The sequence below is a fragment of the Caretta caretta genome, chromosome 9 (assembly GCF_965140235.1).
Source record: "Caretta caretta isolate rCarCar2 chromosome 9, rCarCar1.hap1, whole genome shotgun sequence".
Lineage (NCBI taxonomy): Eukaryota > Metazoa > Chordata > Testudines > Cheloniidae > Caretta > Caretta caretta.
This window is the reverse complement of record NC_134214.1, coordinates 56,913,030-56,933,711: the sequence shown is the minus strand read 5'-3', so window position 1 is coordinate 56,933,711 and position 20,682 is coordinate 56,913,030. Positions and strand designations below refer to the sequence as shown.

Sequence of the window (20,682 nt, the reverse complement as noted above, 5' to 3'; positions counted from 1 at the left end):
CATTCATGCATTCTTTATTCATTCATCACACAAATAGGGGGATGACTACCAAGGTAGCCCAGGAGGGGTGGTGGAGGAGGGAAGGAAAATGCCACACAGCACTTTTAAAGTTTACAACTTTAAAATTTATTGAATGCCAGTCTTCTTTTTTGGGGGCAATCCTCTGTGGTGGAGTGGCTGGTTGGCTGGAGGCCCCCTCACCGTGTTCTTGGGTGTCTGGGTGTGGAGGCTATGGAACTTGGGGAGGAGGGCGGTTGGTTACACAGGGGCTGTAGTGGCAGTCTGTGCTCCAGCTGCCTTTGCTGCAGCTCAACCATACACTGGAGCATACTGGTTTGGTCCTCCAGCAGCCTCAGCATTGAATCCTGCCTCCTCCCATCACGCTGCCGCCACATTGAGCTTCAACCCTGTCTTCAGCCCGCCGCTTACTCTCTTCAGCCCGCCACCTCTCCTCCCGGTCATTTTGTGCTTTCCTGCACTCTGACATTATTTGCCTCCACGCATTCATCTGTGCTCTGTCAGTGTGGGAGGACAGCATGAGCTCAGAGAACATTTCATCACGAGTGCGGTTTTTTTTCTTTCTAATCTTCACTAGCCTCTGGGAAGGAGAAGATCCTGTAATCATTGAAACACATGGAGCTGGTGGGGTAAAAAAGGGACAGCGGTATTTAAAAAGACATTTTATAAAACAGTGGCTACACTCTTTCAGGGTAAACCTTGCTGTTAACATTACATACATAGCACATGTGCTTTCGTTACAAGGTGGCATTTTGCCTCCCCCCACCGTGTGGCTACCCCCTCAACCCTCCCTGTGGCTAACAGCGGGGAACATTTCTATTCAGCCACAGGCAAACAGCTCAGCAGGAACAGGCTCCTCTGAATGTCCCCTGAAGAAAAGCACCCTATTTCAACCAGGAGACCATGAATGATATCTCACTTTCCTGAGGATAACACAGAGAGATAAAGAACGGATGTTGTTTGAACGCCAGCAAACATACACTGCAATGCTTTGTTCTACAATGATTCCCGAGTACGTGTTACTGGCCTGGAGTGGTAAAGTGTCCTACCATGAAGGACGCAATAAGGCTGCCCTCCCCAGAAACCTTTTGCAAAGGCTTTGGGAGTACATCCAGGAGAGCCACGAATGCCAGTGCAAATTAATCCTTTCACATGCTTGCTTTTAAACCATGTATAGTATTTTAAAAGGTACACTCACCGGAGGTCCCTTCTCCGCCTGCCGGGTCCAGGAGGCAGCCTTGGGTGGGTTCGCGGGGTAGTGGCTCCAGGTCCAGGGTGAGAAACAGTTCCTGGCTGTCGGGAAAACCGGTTTCTCCACTTGCTTGCTGTGAGCTATCTACAACCTCATCATCATCATCTTCTTCGTCCCCAAAACATGCTTCCATGTTGCCTCCATCTCCATTGAAGGAGTCTAACAACACGGCTGGGGTAGTGGTGGCTGAACCCCCTAAAATGGCATGCAGCTCATCATAGAAGCGGCATGTTTGGGGCTCTGACCCGGAGCGGCCGTTCGCCTCTCTGGTTTTCTGGTAGGCTTGCCTCAGCTCCTTGGTTTCACACGACACTGCTTCGGTTCCCTGTTATGGCTCTCTCCTTCATGCCCTGGGAGATTTTGACAAAGGTTTTGGCATTTCAAAAACTGGAACGGAGTTCTGATAGCACGGATTCCTCTCCCCACACAGTGATCAGATCCCATATCTCCCGTTCAGTCCATGCTGGAGCTCTTTTGCGATTCTGGGACTCCATCATGGTCACCTCTGCTGATGACCTCTGCATGGTCACCTGCAGCTTGCCACGCTGGCCAAACAGGAAATGAGATTCAAAAGTTCGCAGTTCTTTTCCTGTCTACCTGGCCAGTGATCTGAGTTGAGAGTGCTGTCCAGAGCGGTCACAATGGAGCACTCTGGGATAGCTCCCAGAGGCCAATACCGTCGAATTGTGTCCACAGTACCCCAAATTCGACCCGGCAAGGCCGATTTAAGCGCTAACCCACTTGTTGGGGTGGAGTACGGAAATCAATTTTAAGACCCCTTTAAGTCGAACTAAAGGGCTTCATCGTGTGGACGCGTGCAGGTTTACATCAATTTAATGCTGCTAAATTCGACCTAAAGTCCTAGTGTAGACCAGGGCTAAGGCCCCTTTGCTCCTTGAACTTTCTGTAACCCTGCATAACTATGAAGAAGCTAGCACATAAACAGACAGGTTTGCACACGGCTCGCCAGCCAAGGCCAGCTTCGGCCTGGGAAACACATAGATAAGGCAGAAATGTTTAGCAAAAACCAGTAACAAATAGGACCAAAGAAGGCAAGGCTCAGGAAATGCTACTGAGGAAAAACACAACTGGCTGCTTTAGCTGATTGGCTACGGTATTGTACGGGGCAACAGGTAATTGGTTGCATAAGCTTGTGTAGTGAAGTAGGCAAAGGTATAAAATGTATACTGGAATTTGCTGCGCGGCTGCAGGATTTGAGACAGCTCAGTCTCCCTGCGCCCTATTTGAAGCTTCAAATAAATCTCTCTGCTTCTCCACCCTGTTGTGGTCATTGGTGCGATGCACACTGGGCAACGAACCCAGCTGTTGCTTGCCTCAGGCACTCTGTGCTGGTAACAGTTCTTGGCATCCCTGGGTGGGCTCGAGGCTGCTATTTAGCCTTGCCCAGACCCCTCCTGATGGTCGACGGATTGCGGCGACAACCGATGCCTAGCGTGCACCGGTGAGTTCATCGGGAGGCCTCGGAGGAGACGCGATTTGCTTGACCCCGGAGGGCACAACGGTGCAACGCGCCCCTATAGTGGAGAAGCAACTGCAGGCGACGGTGAGGAACCAGCCCTTTAGAAAAGGTAGGAACAGTCCAGTGGTCTGGACTTTCTCTGTTAAGGCCTTTGGATGCCCAGTGTCTTCCAGGAATATGGGACAGGGACAGAGTACTACTGGCAGGGCACAGTGCATGCCCTATAATGCATTCTAGCAAACTGGAAAGTATTTGGATTGGATCCAATGACAAAAAGCAAATTGAAAAGGTTTTGTACAGTAGACTGGCCTCAATATCAGCTAGAGGACCAGGAACAGTGGCCACCGGGAGGGTCAGTCAATTATAATACAATCCTCCAATTAGTTCTGTTTTGTCAGCGAACGGGTAAATGGAATGAACATCTGTATGCACAAGCATTTATGGCTTTAAGAGATAGAACAGACATTCTACAGAGCTGTAATTTGACTCCAACAGGACCGGTAGTAGCTAATGTTAGCCCCCCAGAACCCCCCCCCAATGTTGTAATGGCAGATTCGGTGTCCCCTTTGGCCCCCACACCCCCACCTTATAAGGGTAGGACACCTCGGGTTACAGAGATTGCCCCCTCGGTGGGACTCTATCCTTTGATTACCGAGACTGTTGTGGCTCACCCAGGGGCAGACGGACGCCAGGCCACCACCATGCAAGTTTACACCCATGTGCCATTCAATCCAATAAGACTTAGCAGCTTTTAAAACACAGGCTGGGGAATTCTCCACGAATCCAAGCCAGTTTATTTCAGTCTTTGAGGGGTGCCTCAGTCGTCACAAGCTGGATTGGGATGACTGTAATATCCTCCTGAGAACCCTGTTGTCTGAGGTAGGCGGAATCAGGTTACAGCTAAGGCAAGGGAGGAGGCACGGCAGAGACATGAAAGGTTTCAGAGTAACAGCCATGTTAGTTTGTATTCACAAAAAGAAAAGGAGTACTTGTGGCACCTTAGAGGCTAACCAATTTATTTGAGCATAAGCTTTCGTGAGCTACAGCTCACTTCCATCCGATGAAATCGGATGGAAGTGAGCTGTAGCTCACGAAAGCTTATGCTCAAATAAATTGGTTAGCCTCCAAGGTGCCACAAGTACTCCTTTTCTTTTTTTAGAGACATGAAAGGGATCCAAATAATGTCCTCACTGCCATTTCAATTGTATATTCATGAACGAAAAGGGGTGGCCCTAGGAGTGCTAACCCAGTTGTTGGGGACCTGGAATGTCCCGTGGCTTATTTTTCTAAGGAACTGGATCAGGTTGCAAAGGGTTGGCCGGCATGTTTATGGGCAGTTGCAGCTACTGCCCTAGTACTTGAGGAAGCCGAGAAGCTAACATTGGGAGGGGTTATGCAAATCTATACTCCCCATATCATCCGAGCCCTGCTAGACACTAAGGGTGGGCTCTGGCTCACACAGGCTCAGATAGCTCGGTATCAGGCTAAGCTGTTAGAGAACCCCAAGGTCACCCTGCAGTCTTGCCCCACCCTTAACCCAGCCACCGTCTTGCCAGAAACAGAGGAACAGGAACACTACTGTTTAGAGATCATAGATGCCCAATACTCCAGCCGCCAGGACTTAAAGGATCAGCCGCTCCCAAATGCGGATTATGAGTGGTACACTGATGGTAGCAGCATTGTCATGGAGGGGCAAAGGAGGGCGGGTTGTGCTGTAGTGACCCTCCATGATACCATAGAGGCTGAGAGGTTGCCCACTGGGAGCTCTGCCCAGCTGGCTGAGCTAGTAGCCCTGACCCGTGCACTCGAACTGTCAAAGGGAAAGCGGATCAACATTTTCACTGATTCAAAGTATGCCTTTGGGGTGCTGCATGCTCATGCTGGCCTGTGGAAGCAAAGGGGAATGCTAACAGCCCAAGGCTCCCCAGTCAAGTACGGGCCCCAAATTCTCCGGCTCCTGAATACTCCCCTCAGAAGTAGCTGTGGTGCACTGTAGAGCCCATCAAAGGGAAAATCAAGACGTGGCCAGGGGCAATGCCAGGGCAGACAGAGAAGCCAAGCATGCCATCACCTCAACTCCACCGGAAGTTGAGGATGCCCACATGCATACCCTTATCCCATCAGTGGGGGAGCTTTCAACCCCTTAGTACTCTGGGGAAGAGAGGAAACTAGCTGACAAACTCAGTCTTCAGGAAAAAGAGGGATGGCTTCATTCCCCGGAAGGGAAGATCCTCCTACCAAAGGGCCTGATCCGGCCAGTACTGCAGCAGCTACACCAAACCACTCACACCGGCAGAGAGGCCCTTATCCAGCTAATGGGAAAATACTTCTTGACTTCTGGACTCCGATCCCTGGCTACCCAGATACAAGCTGACTGTTTAGTCTGCCAATGAATAACCCCCGGCCAGGACATCCAGTAACACCAGCTACTCTGGAACCCACTCCAGGCCCCAGACTGGTGTGGCAAATAGATTTTACTGAGTTTCCCCAAACTCAAGGGTTCAGATATCTCCTCGTCTTGGTGGACCGATTCAGCGGATGGCCTGAAGCCTTTCCATGCCGTAATTGCACTGCCAAAACAGTGGCCCTCAAGTTTGTTAAGGAAATTATTCCCTGCTTTGGACTCCCCCAATGGATGGAATCTGACAATGGGACGCACTTCACATCAAAGATCGTTCAGAACATCTCAGACGCCTTCCAGATCCCCTGAAAACTCCATACGCCATGGAGACCGCAAGCCAGGGGTGTAGTGGAACACACCAATCAAACCCTTAAGCAACACCTCTCAAAAGTGTGCCAAGAAGCCTCCCTGCAATGGCCCAATGCTCTACCCCTTGTCCTACTCTGTGTCCGTGCTCTCCCGAAGGGCTAAATTAGGGCTTAGTCCCTTTGAAATTATGTTTGGAAGGGCATGGCCTATGAATGAGACACCAGTTCTGGCAGTGGGAAATGGGGTGTGTTTTTTTTTGTCCCAGTACATGTGCTCTCTGTCTGCTGTTATCTCTTCTCTCCACAGGTATACCAAAGACTTCCAGCCTCTTCCATTGGATTCCCCTGTCCACTCCTTGCAGCCAGGTGACTCCGTGCTTGTTCATACCTGGAAGGACGAGCCTCTCCAAGAGAAGTGGAAGGGACCCCACACCGTCCTGCTGGTTTCCCACATGGTGTCAAAGTTCGAGGGACACAAAAACTGGATCCATCACTCTCGCCTGAAGGCGGTGCCTATTCCTCCACCAGCGGAACAGTGGACCGTCCAGCCCATCACCACATCACCCTCCAACGATCTTAGACTCAAATTATTGTTTAAAAAGACATAAGCACGGGGGGGGGGGGGGGGGGGGGGGCTACAAGGGCATATATGCCATGAGGTTCCTCATAGTGGGTATCATTTGCCTGGTATTCCCCATCTCTCTCTCTCTAAAGTACACGTACATTTAATTTGAATGTAAATATCTATGAGGCCTTCAAAATTGCCTTTGCCTGGGAATTTAATCTTTCCAACTGTTGGATATGTTCCCAGATCCCCTACCATGCAGCCAGCTTCCCTTGGAGGGCAACCCCCCACAACTGGTAAGACCTCTGTGACGGGTGGATAAAAGCAAAAGCCACTCCCTTCAGGTCATGGCCCACCTCCCATCGGGCCAGCCCCCGCAGCAATGGTCCCTGTATGCCACCCCCGAACCCATTAGTGAGAAAGATAGATTCGGTATGATCCTTCTCCCAGCATATGGGGTGGGTAGATTGGCCAAGCTCTATCGCCAGTTCTCTGTATTCCTCACCAAGTTCGCCAATGATACCTTGGCCACAGAGAAGAGCCTCAACTCGGAACTTTATCAACCCCAGTTATTGTCCCTGCAAAACCGCCAAGCCCTAGATTACCTTTTGGCTGCACAGGGCGGGGTGTGTGCCCTGATTGTGGATGAATGCTGTACGTATGTCCCAGAAGATTCACAGGATATTAACAAGCACATCCTGTCAGCCAAACAGGCCCTTAACCAGTGGAAAACCCAGGAAAGCGAGCCCACTATCTTTGACTCACTCTGGGGATGGCTGCCCAACCTGGGGGGAGGCATTATTCGTCTCCTGGTCACAGGTGCCGTGTTGTGTACTATCATTCTCCTCTTGCTTGCCTGTTGTAAAGCACTCATATACAAGATATGTGCCTCCCGCTCCACAGAAACTCCATTATAGCCTCTTGTTGAGGATTCTAACTCCTCAGCACTTTATCACTTATTGTCCAGGGAATATGAGAAAACTCAGTTGCAAGCTTGTTGAGTATTCTCAAAGGAGGGAGTTGTTGTTGACACTGGGCACTACACTAGGTAACTCGGGAGGGTGGAAGACCATGAGTGTCGATGAAGCCCTCTTGCTCTAGGCCCAGATAAACTAAGGCCCCTTTGCTCCTTGAACTTTCTGTGACCCTGCATAACTATGAAGAAGCTAGCACATAAACAGACAGGTTTGCACATGGCTCGCCAGCCAAGGCCAGCTTCGGCCTGGGAAACACATAGATAAGGCAGAAATGTTTAGCAAAAACCAGTAACAAATAGGACCAAATAAGGCAAGGCTTGGAAAATGCTACTGAGGAAAAACACAACTGGCTGCTTTAGCTGATTGGCTACGGTATTGTACGGGGCAACAGGTAATTGGTTGCATAAGCTTGTGTAGTGAAGTACGCAAAGGTATAAAATGTATACTGGAATTTGCTGCGCGGCTGCAGGATTTGAGACAGCTCAATCTCCCTGTGCCCTATTTGAAGCTTCAAATAAATCTCTCTGCTTCTCCACCCTGTTGTGGTCATTGGGGCGACGCATACCGGGCAACGAACCCAGCTGTTGCTTGCCTCAGGCACTCTGTGCCAGCAACAGTTCCAGTTCTTCCTACGGCCACTGGCCTCCTTGTATGACAATCGAACAAGTCACTTGACCTCTGCATACATCAATCAACAGCCTGAAATTGAGCATAAGGGGAAAGAGCAGGTCCATGGCAGAAGCCAGAAGCTCTATGCTAGCTGAGTTTCTCTGGATGAATGCATTAACCTTACCGTCCCATGGGAATAACAAGTAGTTTTCGGGACAGATCAGAATGCAATGACAGCATCTTTTCCTGCTGCTCTTGTGCTTTAGTGAAATATTGTGCTAAAGTGAAACAACAGCCAGCTGCTGTTAATGTGCTAAAGTGAAATATTGTTTCCATTCAACTACTTCCTGATAAATATGACACTGACAAGCTTATTGCTCTGGCCCATGGGGCAGGTTCTGGTTCACATTTGGGTTCTTGTCTCTCACTCCCCATTTGGGAGATTCCCCCCCCCTTACCCATTTCTGTTGGCAGTAAAGCAGTTCCACTGCACTGTCAGTCACGAATAAAATAATCATGGCTACTCGTACAGTGCACTTACCTTGACCTTTGGTTTCCACATGCTGTTCAGATACGAACTATCATGTCATCCCTGTCCTACACACATAAGGTAAAATACACAAGGATTGGTCAGGTTAGGAATATTCAACCCACTGAGATACTTGATTTGCCAAACCCCGCATTGTGGTTTATTTGAATTAAGCTCTCAGCCACATTGCAGTGTTAAACACACCCTCCCAAAGCTGGGCTGAATGTTACCCATAGCAAGCACACCCATGAAACCTGATTAGAATTTTTCTCCCTCCTAATTACAGGTGTTTACTTTTTTTAAATGAAGGTGCATGTGAAAATAATAGCAGTGGCCAGAGGCAGGAATTAATACTAAGAAGTGTTATGCATGCTTCCCACACTAGCTTGTGTCCCCTGCCTGGTGAGCTGCAGTACCTCTGGGCCTTTCTCGATCAGAGGCTGCCCAGCATGTAGTTATATAGAGGGGCAAATATCCAGGTGCTCATGTAAGCCAGGCTCTTTATCCCTTATAATTGCTAGACACTGTATAAGGGTTTATGAGCCTGCTATTGCCCCAGAACTAACAGAAGCAGCCCTTTAGTACAAGCAGTTGAGGCTCATACTTTTCCAGGCAAAGATTCCCAGGTTCAGTACCCATAGATGTGCTGTTACTTCAAGGTGGAACTCATGTTCAGTTGTGAGCTAAGCCAACTTTGAAACAAGTTTCTGGAGGAAGCAGGTTATCCCTCTGTGAGATGAACACTGATAGGAGCAGATCCTGGGCCAACTAAAGTCATTGGAAAAGCTTCTGTGATGTACAATCAGGCTCTATGTGTGGCAGCTTTAGTTTTTGCAGGACTAAGGCCAACAGGGTCCATCTAAAAGGTCCCACACAGCAGCTGCATTTCTGGACTAACTCTGTAAGCCAATAGACAATGAAGTGATTAATGCCAACATAGCAGGTGTGCCAGGGAAACCAAGTCACTCAGCCCAAATGTCGGTGGAATTATCCTGACATGTTTCAACAACACAACACTTCTACGGCAACACATGCACATTCCTGCAGCAAAGGAGGGCTTTCTGGTTTCACCGGACCCTAGTTCCATCCATGGAACAGTGTTTGTCATAAATATAAAGGGAAGGGTAACAACCTTTATGTATGCAGTAACATAAAATTCCTCTTCCTTCTCTGCATCCAACTACAAGCACTTAAAGGCCATTTCTCTTTCATGTTCTTTCTGTCTCTCTTCAGCTTCCAATCTGGCTAATTCTAGCTTCTTTTGGACCTCACTTTCCATCATCCTAGCCTTCCTGCACTTACCCTAGCCTAAACCAAGAGCTAAAAAGAAAGAAAAAACAGCTTGTGAATTCCCTTGCAGGAACTTAACTACTCTGCCCTCAGGCAGAAGAAAAAAACCTCCAGCTCCTCTCAGCTTCCAAAAAAAACACAAAACCTCCCTGTTCGGGACTATTTAGAAAAGCTGGACGAGCACAAGTCCATGGGGCTGGATGCGCTGCATCTGAGAGTGCTAAAGGAGTTGGCGGATGTGATTGCAGAGCCATTGGCCATTATCTTTGAAAACTCATGACGATCAGGGGAAGTCCCAGACGACTGGAAAAACGCTAATGTAGTGCCCATCTTTAAAAAAGGGAAGAAGGAGGATCCTGGGAACTACAGGCCAGTCAGCCTCACCTCAGTCCCTGCAAAAATCATGGAGCAGGTCCTCAAGGAATCAATTCTGAAACACTTAGAGGAGAGGACAGTGATCAGGAACAGTCAGCATGGATTCACCAAGGGCAAGTCATGCCTGACTAATCTAATGGCCTTCTATGAGGAGATAACTGGCTCTGTGGATTAGGGGAAAGAGGTGGACGTGTTGTTCCTTGACTTTAGCAAAGCTTTTGACACGGTCTCCCACAGTATTCTTGCCAGCAAGTTAAAGAAGTATGGGCTGGATGAATGGACTGTAAGGTGGATAGAAATCCGGCTAGATTGTCGGGCTCAACGGGTAGTGATCAATGGCTCCATGTCTAGTTGGCAGCTGGTATCAAGTGAAGTGCCCCAAGGGTTGGTCCTGGGGCCGGTTTTGTTCAATATCTTCATTAATGATCTGGAGGATGGTGTAGATTGCACCCTCAGCAAGTTTGCAGATGACACTAAACTGGGAGGAGAGGTAGATACTCTGGAGGGTAGGGATAGGATACAGAGGGCCCTAGACAAATTGGAGGATTGGGCCAAAAGAAATCTGATGAGGTTCAACAAGGACAAGTGCAGAGTCCTGCACTTAGGACGGAAGAATCCCATGCACCGCTACAGACGAGGGACCGAATGGCTAGGCAGCAGTTCTGCAGAAAAGGATCTACGGGTTACAGTGGACGAGAAGCTGGATATGAGTCAACAGTGTGCCCTTGTTGCCAAGAAGGCCAATGGCATTTTGGGATGTATACGTAGGGGCACTGCCAGCAGATCGAGAGACGTGATAGTTCCCCTCTATTCAACATTGGTGAGGCCTCATCTGGAGTACTGTGTCCAGTTTTGGGCCCCACACTATAAGAAGGATGTGGAAATTTGGAAAACATCCAGAGGAGGGAAACAAAAATGATTAGAGGACTGGAACACATGACTTATGAGGAGAGGCTGAGGGAACTGGGATTGTTTAGTCTGCGGAAGAGAAGAATGAGGGGGGATTTGATAGCTGCTTTCAACTACCTGAAAGGGGGTTCCAAAGAAGATGGATCTAGACTGTTCTCAGGGGTAGCTGAGACAGAACAAGGAGTAATGGTCTCAAGTTGCAGTGGGGGAGGTTTAGGTTGGATATTAGGAAAAGCTTTTTCACTGGGAGGGTGGTGAAACACTGGAATGCGTTACCTAGGGAGGTGGTGGAATCTCCTCCCTTAGATATTTTTAAGGTCAAGCTTGACGAAGCCCTGGTTGGGATGATTTAGTTGGGGATTGGTCCTGCTTTGAGCAGGGGTTGGACTCTGACCTCCTGAGGTCCCTTCCAACCCTGATATTCTATGATTTGAATGTATCTTCTTTCCCCATTGGTCCTTCTGGTCAGGTGCCAACTAGGTTAATTGAACTGATTGACCCCTTACAGGTAAGTGATTCTATACCTCTGGCCAGAAGGGATTTTATGTTACTGCATACATAAAGGTTGTTACTGTTCCCTTTATATTTATGACACACCCCACAAATCACAGCCAGTGTGGAACAGGCTGTCCAGCACCATCTGTGATGTTGCACAATCTAGTCACCAATTGGCAGAGGCCTTGGCAAAATACTCCTTCAAAGAAACACCAGTAGGCCAGGAAAGAAATATATCTTTGGTAAGCTCCAAAGCAGATCATTCAGTGGGATCAGCAAAACACAATTGCATAACACAAGAAAGTTCATACTGAGCAGGCCAGTAATCCCCTGACTCTACAAAATTCAGCCAGCCAATTAAGCAATATGGTGGGATGCCAGGTTGGGCAGCAATTCCTTCCTGACCCATGCAGACATTGACATATACCCTGAAGCATATGACTTGATTACCGCTATCTTGGCTTGCATCACAATAGATATTGTTATGGGTCAAATTTATCAAGCCCTTTCCAGCCATGGTATTTAAGTCTGTGACCCCCAGCACCAGTGAATTCCATAGGCTGACTATACACATTACAAGAGTATTTCCTATTTACTAATCTCTACTTTAATTGGCTATTGTGGGTAAAAAGAAGGTGACCAATCAATCCCTCCCTTTGGCCTCATGCCAGGGTGACACAGAACTAAGGCCTTCCTCCTTTAAGTGGATTGAAGGAGGCTGTGAAGAGTAGAAGGGTGTGTGAACTATAACATTCACTTGCTGCAAGGGAATTAAACTGGTTTTTCTGCAGCTGTCATTACCTAACTCTGCCAAAATGCCAGACCTCACCACCCTCCTCCAATAGCAGTGTCAGAACCATGCCTCGCACCCTTCCCTGTCTTGCCCTTCCCCGTCTTGCTGTGACATACAGAAATCTCAGCAACTCCTGGGAGTCTCATTCTGGTCAAGGCACTCCCTTGCTAGAGTTGGTCAAAAAAATCCTGGGGTTAAGCCTCCTGCTCCAATGTGAAATGGGACAATGGACATGAGGGAGGGACCCCTCCCCTAGGCACCCTTCCCCAGTCCAGGGGCACTATTAGAGAGAAGCCATTCCAAACTGCAACTGCCTGTCTACAGCCAGAGGGAGCCCAGTTCTGGCATTCCCTTTGTGTTGAAGAGCTAAACACATGAAGTGCCTAGAGGAGGTACAAGGGAGCATCATGTCAGGGGTGAGGAGTAGGGCTTGACAGGTGCAGTAAAACTAGGAACTATTTCAGAATGTGTTTTATGGAATGCCCCCAACCCTGCCATCCAGCCCCCAGTGTACAAAATGGGCATGAGCCACCCCCAACCAGGCTTTCAAAACATGCTCAAACCTCATCCAAGCCCAATGGGCCAGAAAGTCTCTGTTTCTGGCCCCCGCCCCCCCCAAATCTCATGGTTTTGTTATAACTCACATTACGTTTAGTGAGGTTCACCTCTGTAAAGATGGCAGCAAGGGGTTCCATCAGTATGGCCTCCCACCAGACCCAACTCAAGTGTGCTCTCTTTACAAATAAAAATATTTATTATATTATATTATAATAATATTATTACCCTGATCATCAGCCTTGTAAATGCTCTCTGGGATCTGAATCAAGCAGGGTGCTTTCCTGCTCCAGTATTAAAGACCAAATTACATCTGTGCAACCCCAGGGCCTTCAAAGGGTTTGTACCGGTGTAACTGGAACTTGGTAAACAATTCTGTTGATGAGACACAGGAAGAAATAAGCGTCAGCCCACTCGTTTTCCCGTGTGCTGGATCTGTAAGGCTAAGGGGAGTACAAGACAGTACAAATGTGTGCATGTCTCTAATGTCAGCAGATGTGACTCTGATATACGTAGGGATCTGCTGAGTAGGAAGGTGCAATTTTCATATAGTCTTTTTCCAAAAAAATGTACTTTACCATTGGGATACTAAAAACAAGATCCTAACATAAGGGACATGGACGGTAGCATACCTCCAATGCGAGATGTAACCTGTACACAGTTCAGGTCCTTAGCTCTCTCCACCTGAAACCTAACACATACCCATTCCTGGGACAGATTCAGAAATCAGTCCCCACATGAGGAAGTCACCTTGTGCAGTAACAATGTGTCCCCCTATGGGTGCACCTCTGTAGGTGTACGTGTGCCCCTGCACCTCTACTTGGAGATTTTTGGTAGCAGTGTCCCATTGAGCCCGTGTATGTGCCCTCCCACCCTCGTGGTCTGTCTTGAGGCTATTTAGCACTGCACGGGTGAACCCCTTTCACTTCCTTTTCTATCGCAGAGCCCTAAAGAGAACTCCGAAGTGCAGGGGAGGAGGATGGGTTGTGGAGACCCACAGGGGGACATATCTCGAAGAACCATAGAATATCAAGGTTGGAAGGGACCTCAGGAGGTCATCTAGACCAACCCCCTGCTCAAAGCAGGACCAATCCCCAATTAAATCATCCCAGCCAGAGCTTTGTCAAGCCTGACCTTAAAAACCTCAAAGGAAGGCGTTTCCACCATCTCCCTAGGTAACACATTCCAGTGTTTCACCACCCTCCCAGTGAAAAAGCTTTTCCTAATATCCAACCTAAACCTCCCCCACTGCAACTTGAGACCATTACTCCTCGTTCGGTCATCTGCTACCACTGAGAACAGTCTAGATCCATCCTCTTCGGAACCACCTTTCAGGTAGTTGAAAGCAGCTATCAAATCCCCTCTCATTCTTCTCTTCCGCAGATTAAACAATCCCAGTTCCCTCAGCCTCTCCTGTCATGTGTTCCAGTCCTCTAATCATTTTTGTTTCCCTCCTCTGGATGTTTTCCAAATTTCCACATCCTTCTTATAGTGTGGGGCCCAAAACTGGACACAGTACTCCAGATGAGGCCTCACCAATGTTGAATAGAGGGGAACTATCACGTCTCTCGATCTGCTGGCAGTGCCCCTACGTATACATCCCAAAATGCCATTGGCCTTCTTGGCAACAAGGGCACACTGTTGACTCATATCCAGCTTCTCGTCCACTGTAACCCGTAGATCCTTTTCTGCAGAACTGCTGCCTAGCCATTCGGTCCCTCGTCTGTAGCGGTGCATGGGATTCTTCCGTCCTAAGTGCAGGACTCTGCACTTGTCCTTGTTGAACCTCATCAGATTTCTTTTGGCCCAATCCTCCAATTTGTCTAGGGCCCTCTGTATCCTATCCCTACCCTCCAGAGTATCTACCTCTCCTCCCAGTTTAGTGTCATCTGCAAACTTGCTGAGGGTGCAATCTACACCATCCTCCAGATCATTAATGAAGATATTGAACAAAACCGGCCCCAGGACCAACCCTTGGGGCACTTCACTTGATACCAGCTGCCAACTAGACATAGAGCCATTCATCACTACCCGTTGAGCCCGACAATCTAGTCAGCTTTCTATCCACCTTATCGTCCATTCATCCAGCCCATACTACTTTAACTTCCTGGCAAGAATACTCTGGGAGACCATGTCAAAAGCTTTGCTAAAGTCAAGGAACACCATGTCCCCTGCTTTCCTCTCATCCACAGAGCCAGTTATCTCATCATAGAAGGCCATTAGATTAGTCAGGCATGACTTGCTCTTGGTGAATCCATGTTGACTGTTCCTAATCACTGTCCTCTCCTCTAAGTGTTTCAGAATTGATTCCTTGAGGACCTGTTCCATGATTTTTCCAGGGACTGAGGTGAGGCTGACTGGCCTGCAGTTCCCAGGATCCTCCTTCTTCCCTTTTTTAAAGATGGGCACTGCATTAGCCTTTTTCCAGTCGTCCAGGACCTCCCCAAATCGCCATGAGTTTTCAAAGATAATGGCCAATGGCTCTGCAATCACATCCGCCAACTCCTTTAGCACTCTCAGATGCAGTGCATCCGGCCCCATGGACTTGTGCTCGTCCAGCTTTTCTAAATAGTCCCGAACCACTTCTTTCTTCACAGCGGGCTGGTCACCTCTGTTAGGATATAGATATTCAGGCCTGTCTGCAAAGGCCTGTACTCTAAGAATTTAGGTGTATTCTTATCACTTGGCTAGTGATAGAGGTATAAAAGAAAGAATCAAAATCACTGTCTGCTGGTGTAAGGGCCTTCTCTTACTGTGACAGTTTGAGGCCCTGTTCTTAGGCTAAGGCCTTTGGCTAAGCAGCAGAGGCAGCCATAAGCTGGGAAGCAAACAGTCACATCCTCACATTCCAAACTAGTCACACTGAAATAAGATGCTATTCGGCTGTTAGGAATACAATCCTGTCCTGATAGTTCCTATCACCTCCAGAGAAAGGGAAGTGCCTAGAAAATGTAAAAGGAAACTTAGTTTGATAGCATCCTGTCTGGCAAGAACTCACTTATCAATAGCTGGGATGTGAAATCCTCGCTTCTGTGTTGTCTTGTCATTGTAGTTCCCACTTTGCTATTGTTTGTCTGTATAATCTCGGTCTGGTTCTGTGATTGTTCCTGTCTGCTGTATAATTAATTTTGCTGGGTGTAAACTAATTAAAGTGGTGGGATATAATTGGTTACATAATCATGTTACAATATGTTAGGATTGGTTAGTTAAATTTCAGGAAAATGATTGGTTAAGGTATAGCTAAGCAGAACTCAAGTTTTACTATATAATCTGTAGTCAATGAGGAAGTGACTGGGTGTGGGTGGGGGTGGGCATGGGCATGTGGGTGAGGGAGATGGGAACAGGGAATGGGGGTAAGAAAATTGGAATCATGTTTTGCTAAAGGGGGAAATGGGAACAGGGAATGGGAGTAAGGAAGTTGGAATCATGTTTGGCTAAGGGTAGTAATGGGAACAGGGACACAGGTGTAAGGCTCTGTGGTGTCAGAACTGGGAAGGAGGATACTAAGGAAGGAAACTGGAATCATGCTTGCTGGAAGTTCACCCCAATAAACATCGAATTGTTTGCACCTTTGGACTTCGGGTACTGTTGCTCTCTGTTCATGCGAGAAGGACCAGGGAAATAAGTGGGTGAAGGAATAAGCCCCCTAACAACCTCCTCCCCATGCTATGCTGCCCAGTGCAGCAGTCTGGGAGCTGACCTTGTTCGTGAAGACAGAGGCAAAAAAAGCATTGAGTACATTAGCTTTTTCCACATCCTCTGTCACTAGGTTGCCTCCCTCATTCAGTAAGGGGCCCACATATTCCTTGACTTTCTTCTTGTTGCTAACATATCTGAAGAAACCCTTCTTGTTACTCTTAACTTCTCTTGCTAGCTGCACCTCCAGGTGTGATTTGGCCTTCCTGATTTCACTCCTGCATGCCCGAGCAATATTTTTATACTCTTTCCTGGTCATTTATCCAATCTTCCACTTCTTGTCAGCTTCTTTTGTGTGTTTAAGATCAGGAAGGATTTCACTGTTAAGCCAAGCTGGTCGCCTGCCATACTTACTATTCTTTCTACACATTGGGATGGTTTGTCCCTGTAACCTCAATAAGGATTCTTTAAAATACAGCCAGCTCTCCTGGACTCCTTTCCCCCTCATGTTATTCTCCCAGGGGATCCTGCCCATCAGTTCCCTGAGGTTGTCAAAGTCTGCTTTTCTGAAGTCCAGGGTCCGTATTCTGCTGCTCTCCTTTCTTCCCTGTGTCAGGATCCTGAACTCGACCTTCTCATGGTTACTGCCTCCCAGGTTCCCATCCACTTTTGCTTCCCCTACTAATTCTTCCCTGTTTGTGAGCAGCAGGTCAAGAAGAGCTCTGCCCCTAGTTAGTTCCTCCAGCACTTGCACCAGGAAATTGTCCCCTACACTTTCCAAAAACTTCCTGGATTGTCAGTGCACCGCTGTACTGCTCTCCCAGCAGATATCAGGGTGATTGAAGTCTCCCATGAGAACTAGGGCCTGCGATCTAGTAACTTCCGTGAGTTGCCGGAAGAAAGCCTCGTCCACCTCATCCCCCTGATCCGGTGGTCTCTAGCAGACTCCCGCCATGACATCACCCTTGTTGCTCACGCTTCTAAACTTAATGCAGAGACACTCAGGTTTTTCTGCAGTTTCATACTGGAGCTCTGAGCAGTCATACTGCTCTCTTACATACAATGCAACTCCCCCACCTTTTCTGCCCTGCCTGTCCTTCCTGAACAGTTTATATCCATCCATGACAGTACTCCAGTCATGTGAGTTGTCCCACCAAGTCTCTGTTATTCCAATCACATCATAATTCCTTGACTGTGCCAGGACTTCCAGTTCTCCCTGCTTGTTTCCCAGGCTTCTTGCATTTGTGTATAGGCACTTGAGATAATTTGTTGTTTGTCTTGCTTTCTTCGTATGAGGCAGGAGCCCTCCCCTTTCGTATTCTCCTGCTCATGCTTCCTCCCAGTATCCCACTTCCCCACTTACCTCAGGGCTTTGGTCTCCTTCCCCCAGTGAACCTAGTTTAAAGCCCTCCTCACTAGGTTACCCAGCTTGCTTCCGAAGATGCTCTTCCCTCTCTTCGTTAGGTGGAGCCCGTCTCTGCCTAGCACTCTTCCTTCTTGGTACACCATCCATGATCAAAGAATCCAAAGCCTTCTCTCCGACACCACCTGCGTAGTCATTCTTTGACTTCCACGATTCGACGGTCTCTACCCAGGCCTTTTCCTTCTACGGGCAGGATGGACGAAAACACCACTTGCGCCTCAAACTCCTTTATCCTTCTTCCCAGAGCCACGTAGTCTGCAGTGATCCACACAATGTCATTCTTGGCAGTATCACTGGTGCCCACGTGGAGAAGCAGGAACGGGTAGCGATCCGAGGGACTGATGAGTCTCGGCAGTCTCTCCGTCACATCGTGAATCCTAGCTCCTGGCAAGCAGCAGACTTCTCGGTTTTCCTAGTCAGGGCGGCAGATAGATGACTCATTCCCCCTGAGGAGAGAGAGTCCCCAACAACCACCACCCGCCTCCTTCTCTTGGGAGCGGTGGTTATGGAACCCCCAACCCTAGGACAGTGCATCTCATGCCTTCCAATCGGTGGAGTCTCCTTCTGCTCCCTTCCCTCAGATGTATCATTTAGTCCACTCTCTGCATTAGTACCTGTGGAGAGAACATGAAAACGGTTGCTTACCTGTATCTGCACTGCTGGTACATGGACTCTCCCCTTTCCTCTTCTGGAGGTCACATGCTGCCAAATTTCTTCACCATCCTCCTGTCCCCGCTGCGCAGCCTGCTCTGAATCTTCAGAACATTGTGCCCATAGAAGCATATCGTGACGTCTATCCAAGAAATCTTCAGTTTCTCTTATGCAACGCAGGGTCAATACTTGTTTCTCCAGACCTTGAGCCTTTTCTTCCAATATGGAGACCAGCTTGCACTTTGTGCAGACAAAGTTGCTTCTGTCCTGTGGAAGAAAGACAAACATGGCACATCCAGTGCAGGTCACAACAGCTGAATGCTCCCCATCCATATTACCTTCCTTCTACGAGCTTCCTCAGGAGTTGTAGTAACTACTCAGAGAAGCCGGCAAGATGTAAGCCTCAGTGGGCTCTCCCCAGGCGAACTCCAAGGCAAACTCCCTCTGTTAGCCTCTCTGCTGTTTGCCGCTCAGCTGGTTTTCAGCTGACTGGCTTTTTATAACAGTCAGGCCCACTCAAGGCTCACCTGGAACAAAGCACTCCCAATTCACACTTTTCAAACAAACAACCAATCAAGCACACGCTTAAACTGTCCCCACAACAGACACTCAGACAGTCACCAACACAGCCTCCCTAATGCAGCCCTTAGCGTACCTCCTCTCAGACAGATCTCAGGCAAACTCCCTCTGTTAGCCTCTCTGCTGTTCGCCGCTTAGGTGAGTAACTTCCTCTTCTTCTTCGAGTAGTGTCCCTATGGGTGTTCCACTGTAGGTGACTTCCGAGCAGTACCCACCACTGGAGGCTCAGACTTTTAAGTGGAGTCTTTTACAGCAGCCAAATCTTCAGTGATCGCATAATGTTCTGTGAAAGTATGGGCAGAGGCCCAAGTTGTTGCTCTATAGATTGCTGAGATGGAGTGCAGACTGTTCCCACTTTTGAGTCCTGGTCCTCTTACACTGTGGCTCATAACAGCACTGAGATGGTGGGTATTGAGAATATTCTGACCTGTGGTGCAGTTGAGAGGTATATCTTCTCTTCTGTCCCACAGCGTAGATTCCTAAGGAGCGTAACGTGGTCCGAGAATCCTTCAAGATGTGGAGAGAAAATTTGTCTTCTCTGCAAAGAGTTTGGCCCTTCAAACTGGAAGTCTGTAGTTCGTTGGACAATCTAGAGAGGTGTAGCCAACAAAACAAAAAACAAAAAAAACCCACAACCTGCCTCAGTCCCACTGTCATGGAGACTGGGCAGGCCACTCTATCCAGTACTGTCTCTAGGACCAGTCTGGCTATTAACTGACTGACTGAGAATGGTATGAATCTGTTCTTTTTGTGTTTCTAGTAATGTTCCAAAAACACATTGGGTTTTCCAAAATTAATAAAATTGTATTTGGCCATGACAGTTTGATAATTTATTATTCTAAACAGTAATGTTGTAGATGAATACACTGTCTTCCCAAGCCTAATCATATGTAGTTGACTTGGCATTGTCTTGCTTGCTTCGTCCATTAACCACATCCACTATGATGGAGTTGGGGTGCAGATGTTAAAAACAAAGTCTGTCTCTTTGGGTAAAGATGTAGGTGGGGTTTTTTGTTTTGTTTGTTTGTTTTTTTACACTCTGTTGCTGGTTGGTGTGATGGAGGCTGGTGTCTGCCAGATGACTTTGGTAGGATCTAGAATAGCCTCATTCATTGGGAGGACAGTTCTAGATGAGAAGGTGGTGTGCAGAATTTCCACCAACTTGTGATGTGTATCTGCCACCTCCAGTAGGGGAATCTGCAGCTCGTCTGCCACCCCCTTGGTAAGATCCAGAAAGTTCTTAAAATCTTCACCTAGTGATGAGGGGTGGGCAGCACAGCCTCACCTGGGAGAGATAAGGAGAAGTGTGCTGGAGGGGTAGCTTCCTCTTCGGGTGCTTTTTTTCCTGTTCTGAAAAAGCTTTCTCCTGCCCCAGCTCAGGTGCTATGGAAAGCAAACTTTCCCTAAGAGACACCGGGGATGGTTGCGACATGTGTGTGTATGTCGCCCAAGAGTTACAATATGGCTTTGGGGGGGAGAGGGAGGAAAGCGGGCATGGGCGGTGGTCTAACTTCAGCAGGTCTGTACCGCGATTATAGGTTGACTTGATGGAACTGGGGAGGACCCTTGTAGTGGGCCACGATGAAGGGCCAGGGAAATAATCTCCTCTGACGCTGGCCAGGATTCATCAGTGGGTAAGGGTGATGCTGACTGGGGTATTGGCAGTATACAGCCTAGTGCCAAGAGCAATTCTGGGTGCCAGGATGTGCTCAATACTGGGATTCTGGTACCAAGTAATGGGGATTGCAGTTCTTTCCCAACCATCTGGTCTCCAGGGTACCAGAGCTCATGCAGTACCATGGGTTCATTTGGTACCACATAGGAGTGTCCGTGGTAC

At 48.2% G+C, this 20,682-nt stretch overlaps 1 protein-coding gene across 1 annotated transcript in view; it reads right to left on the bottom strand.

The window, feature by feature from the left end:
• Positions 1 to 18,615, bottom strand: part of ZNF185 (zinc finger protein 185 with LIM domain) — a 169,155-nt gene extending 150,540 nt beyond the window's left edge. Inside the window, exons 1-2 of the mRNA XM_075132340.1 lie at positions 18,261 to 18,615; positions 8,152 to 8,207 (exon numbers count right to left, since the gene is read on the bottom strand). The gene's annotated coding sequence lies outside the window, so the exon portion shown is untranslated. The remainder of the gene's footprint in view (positions 1 to 8,151; positions 8,208 to 18,260) is intronic.
• Positions 18,616 to 20,682: the final 2,067 nt, after the last annotated feature.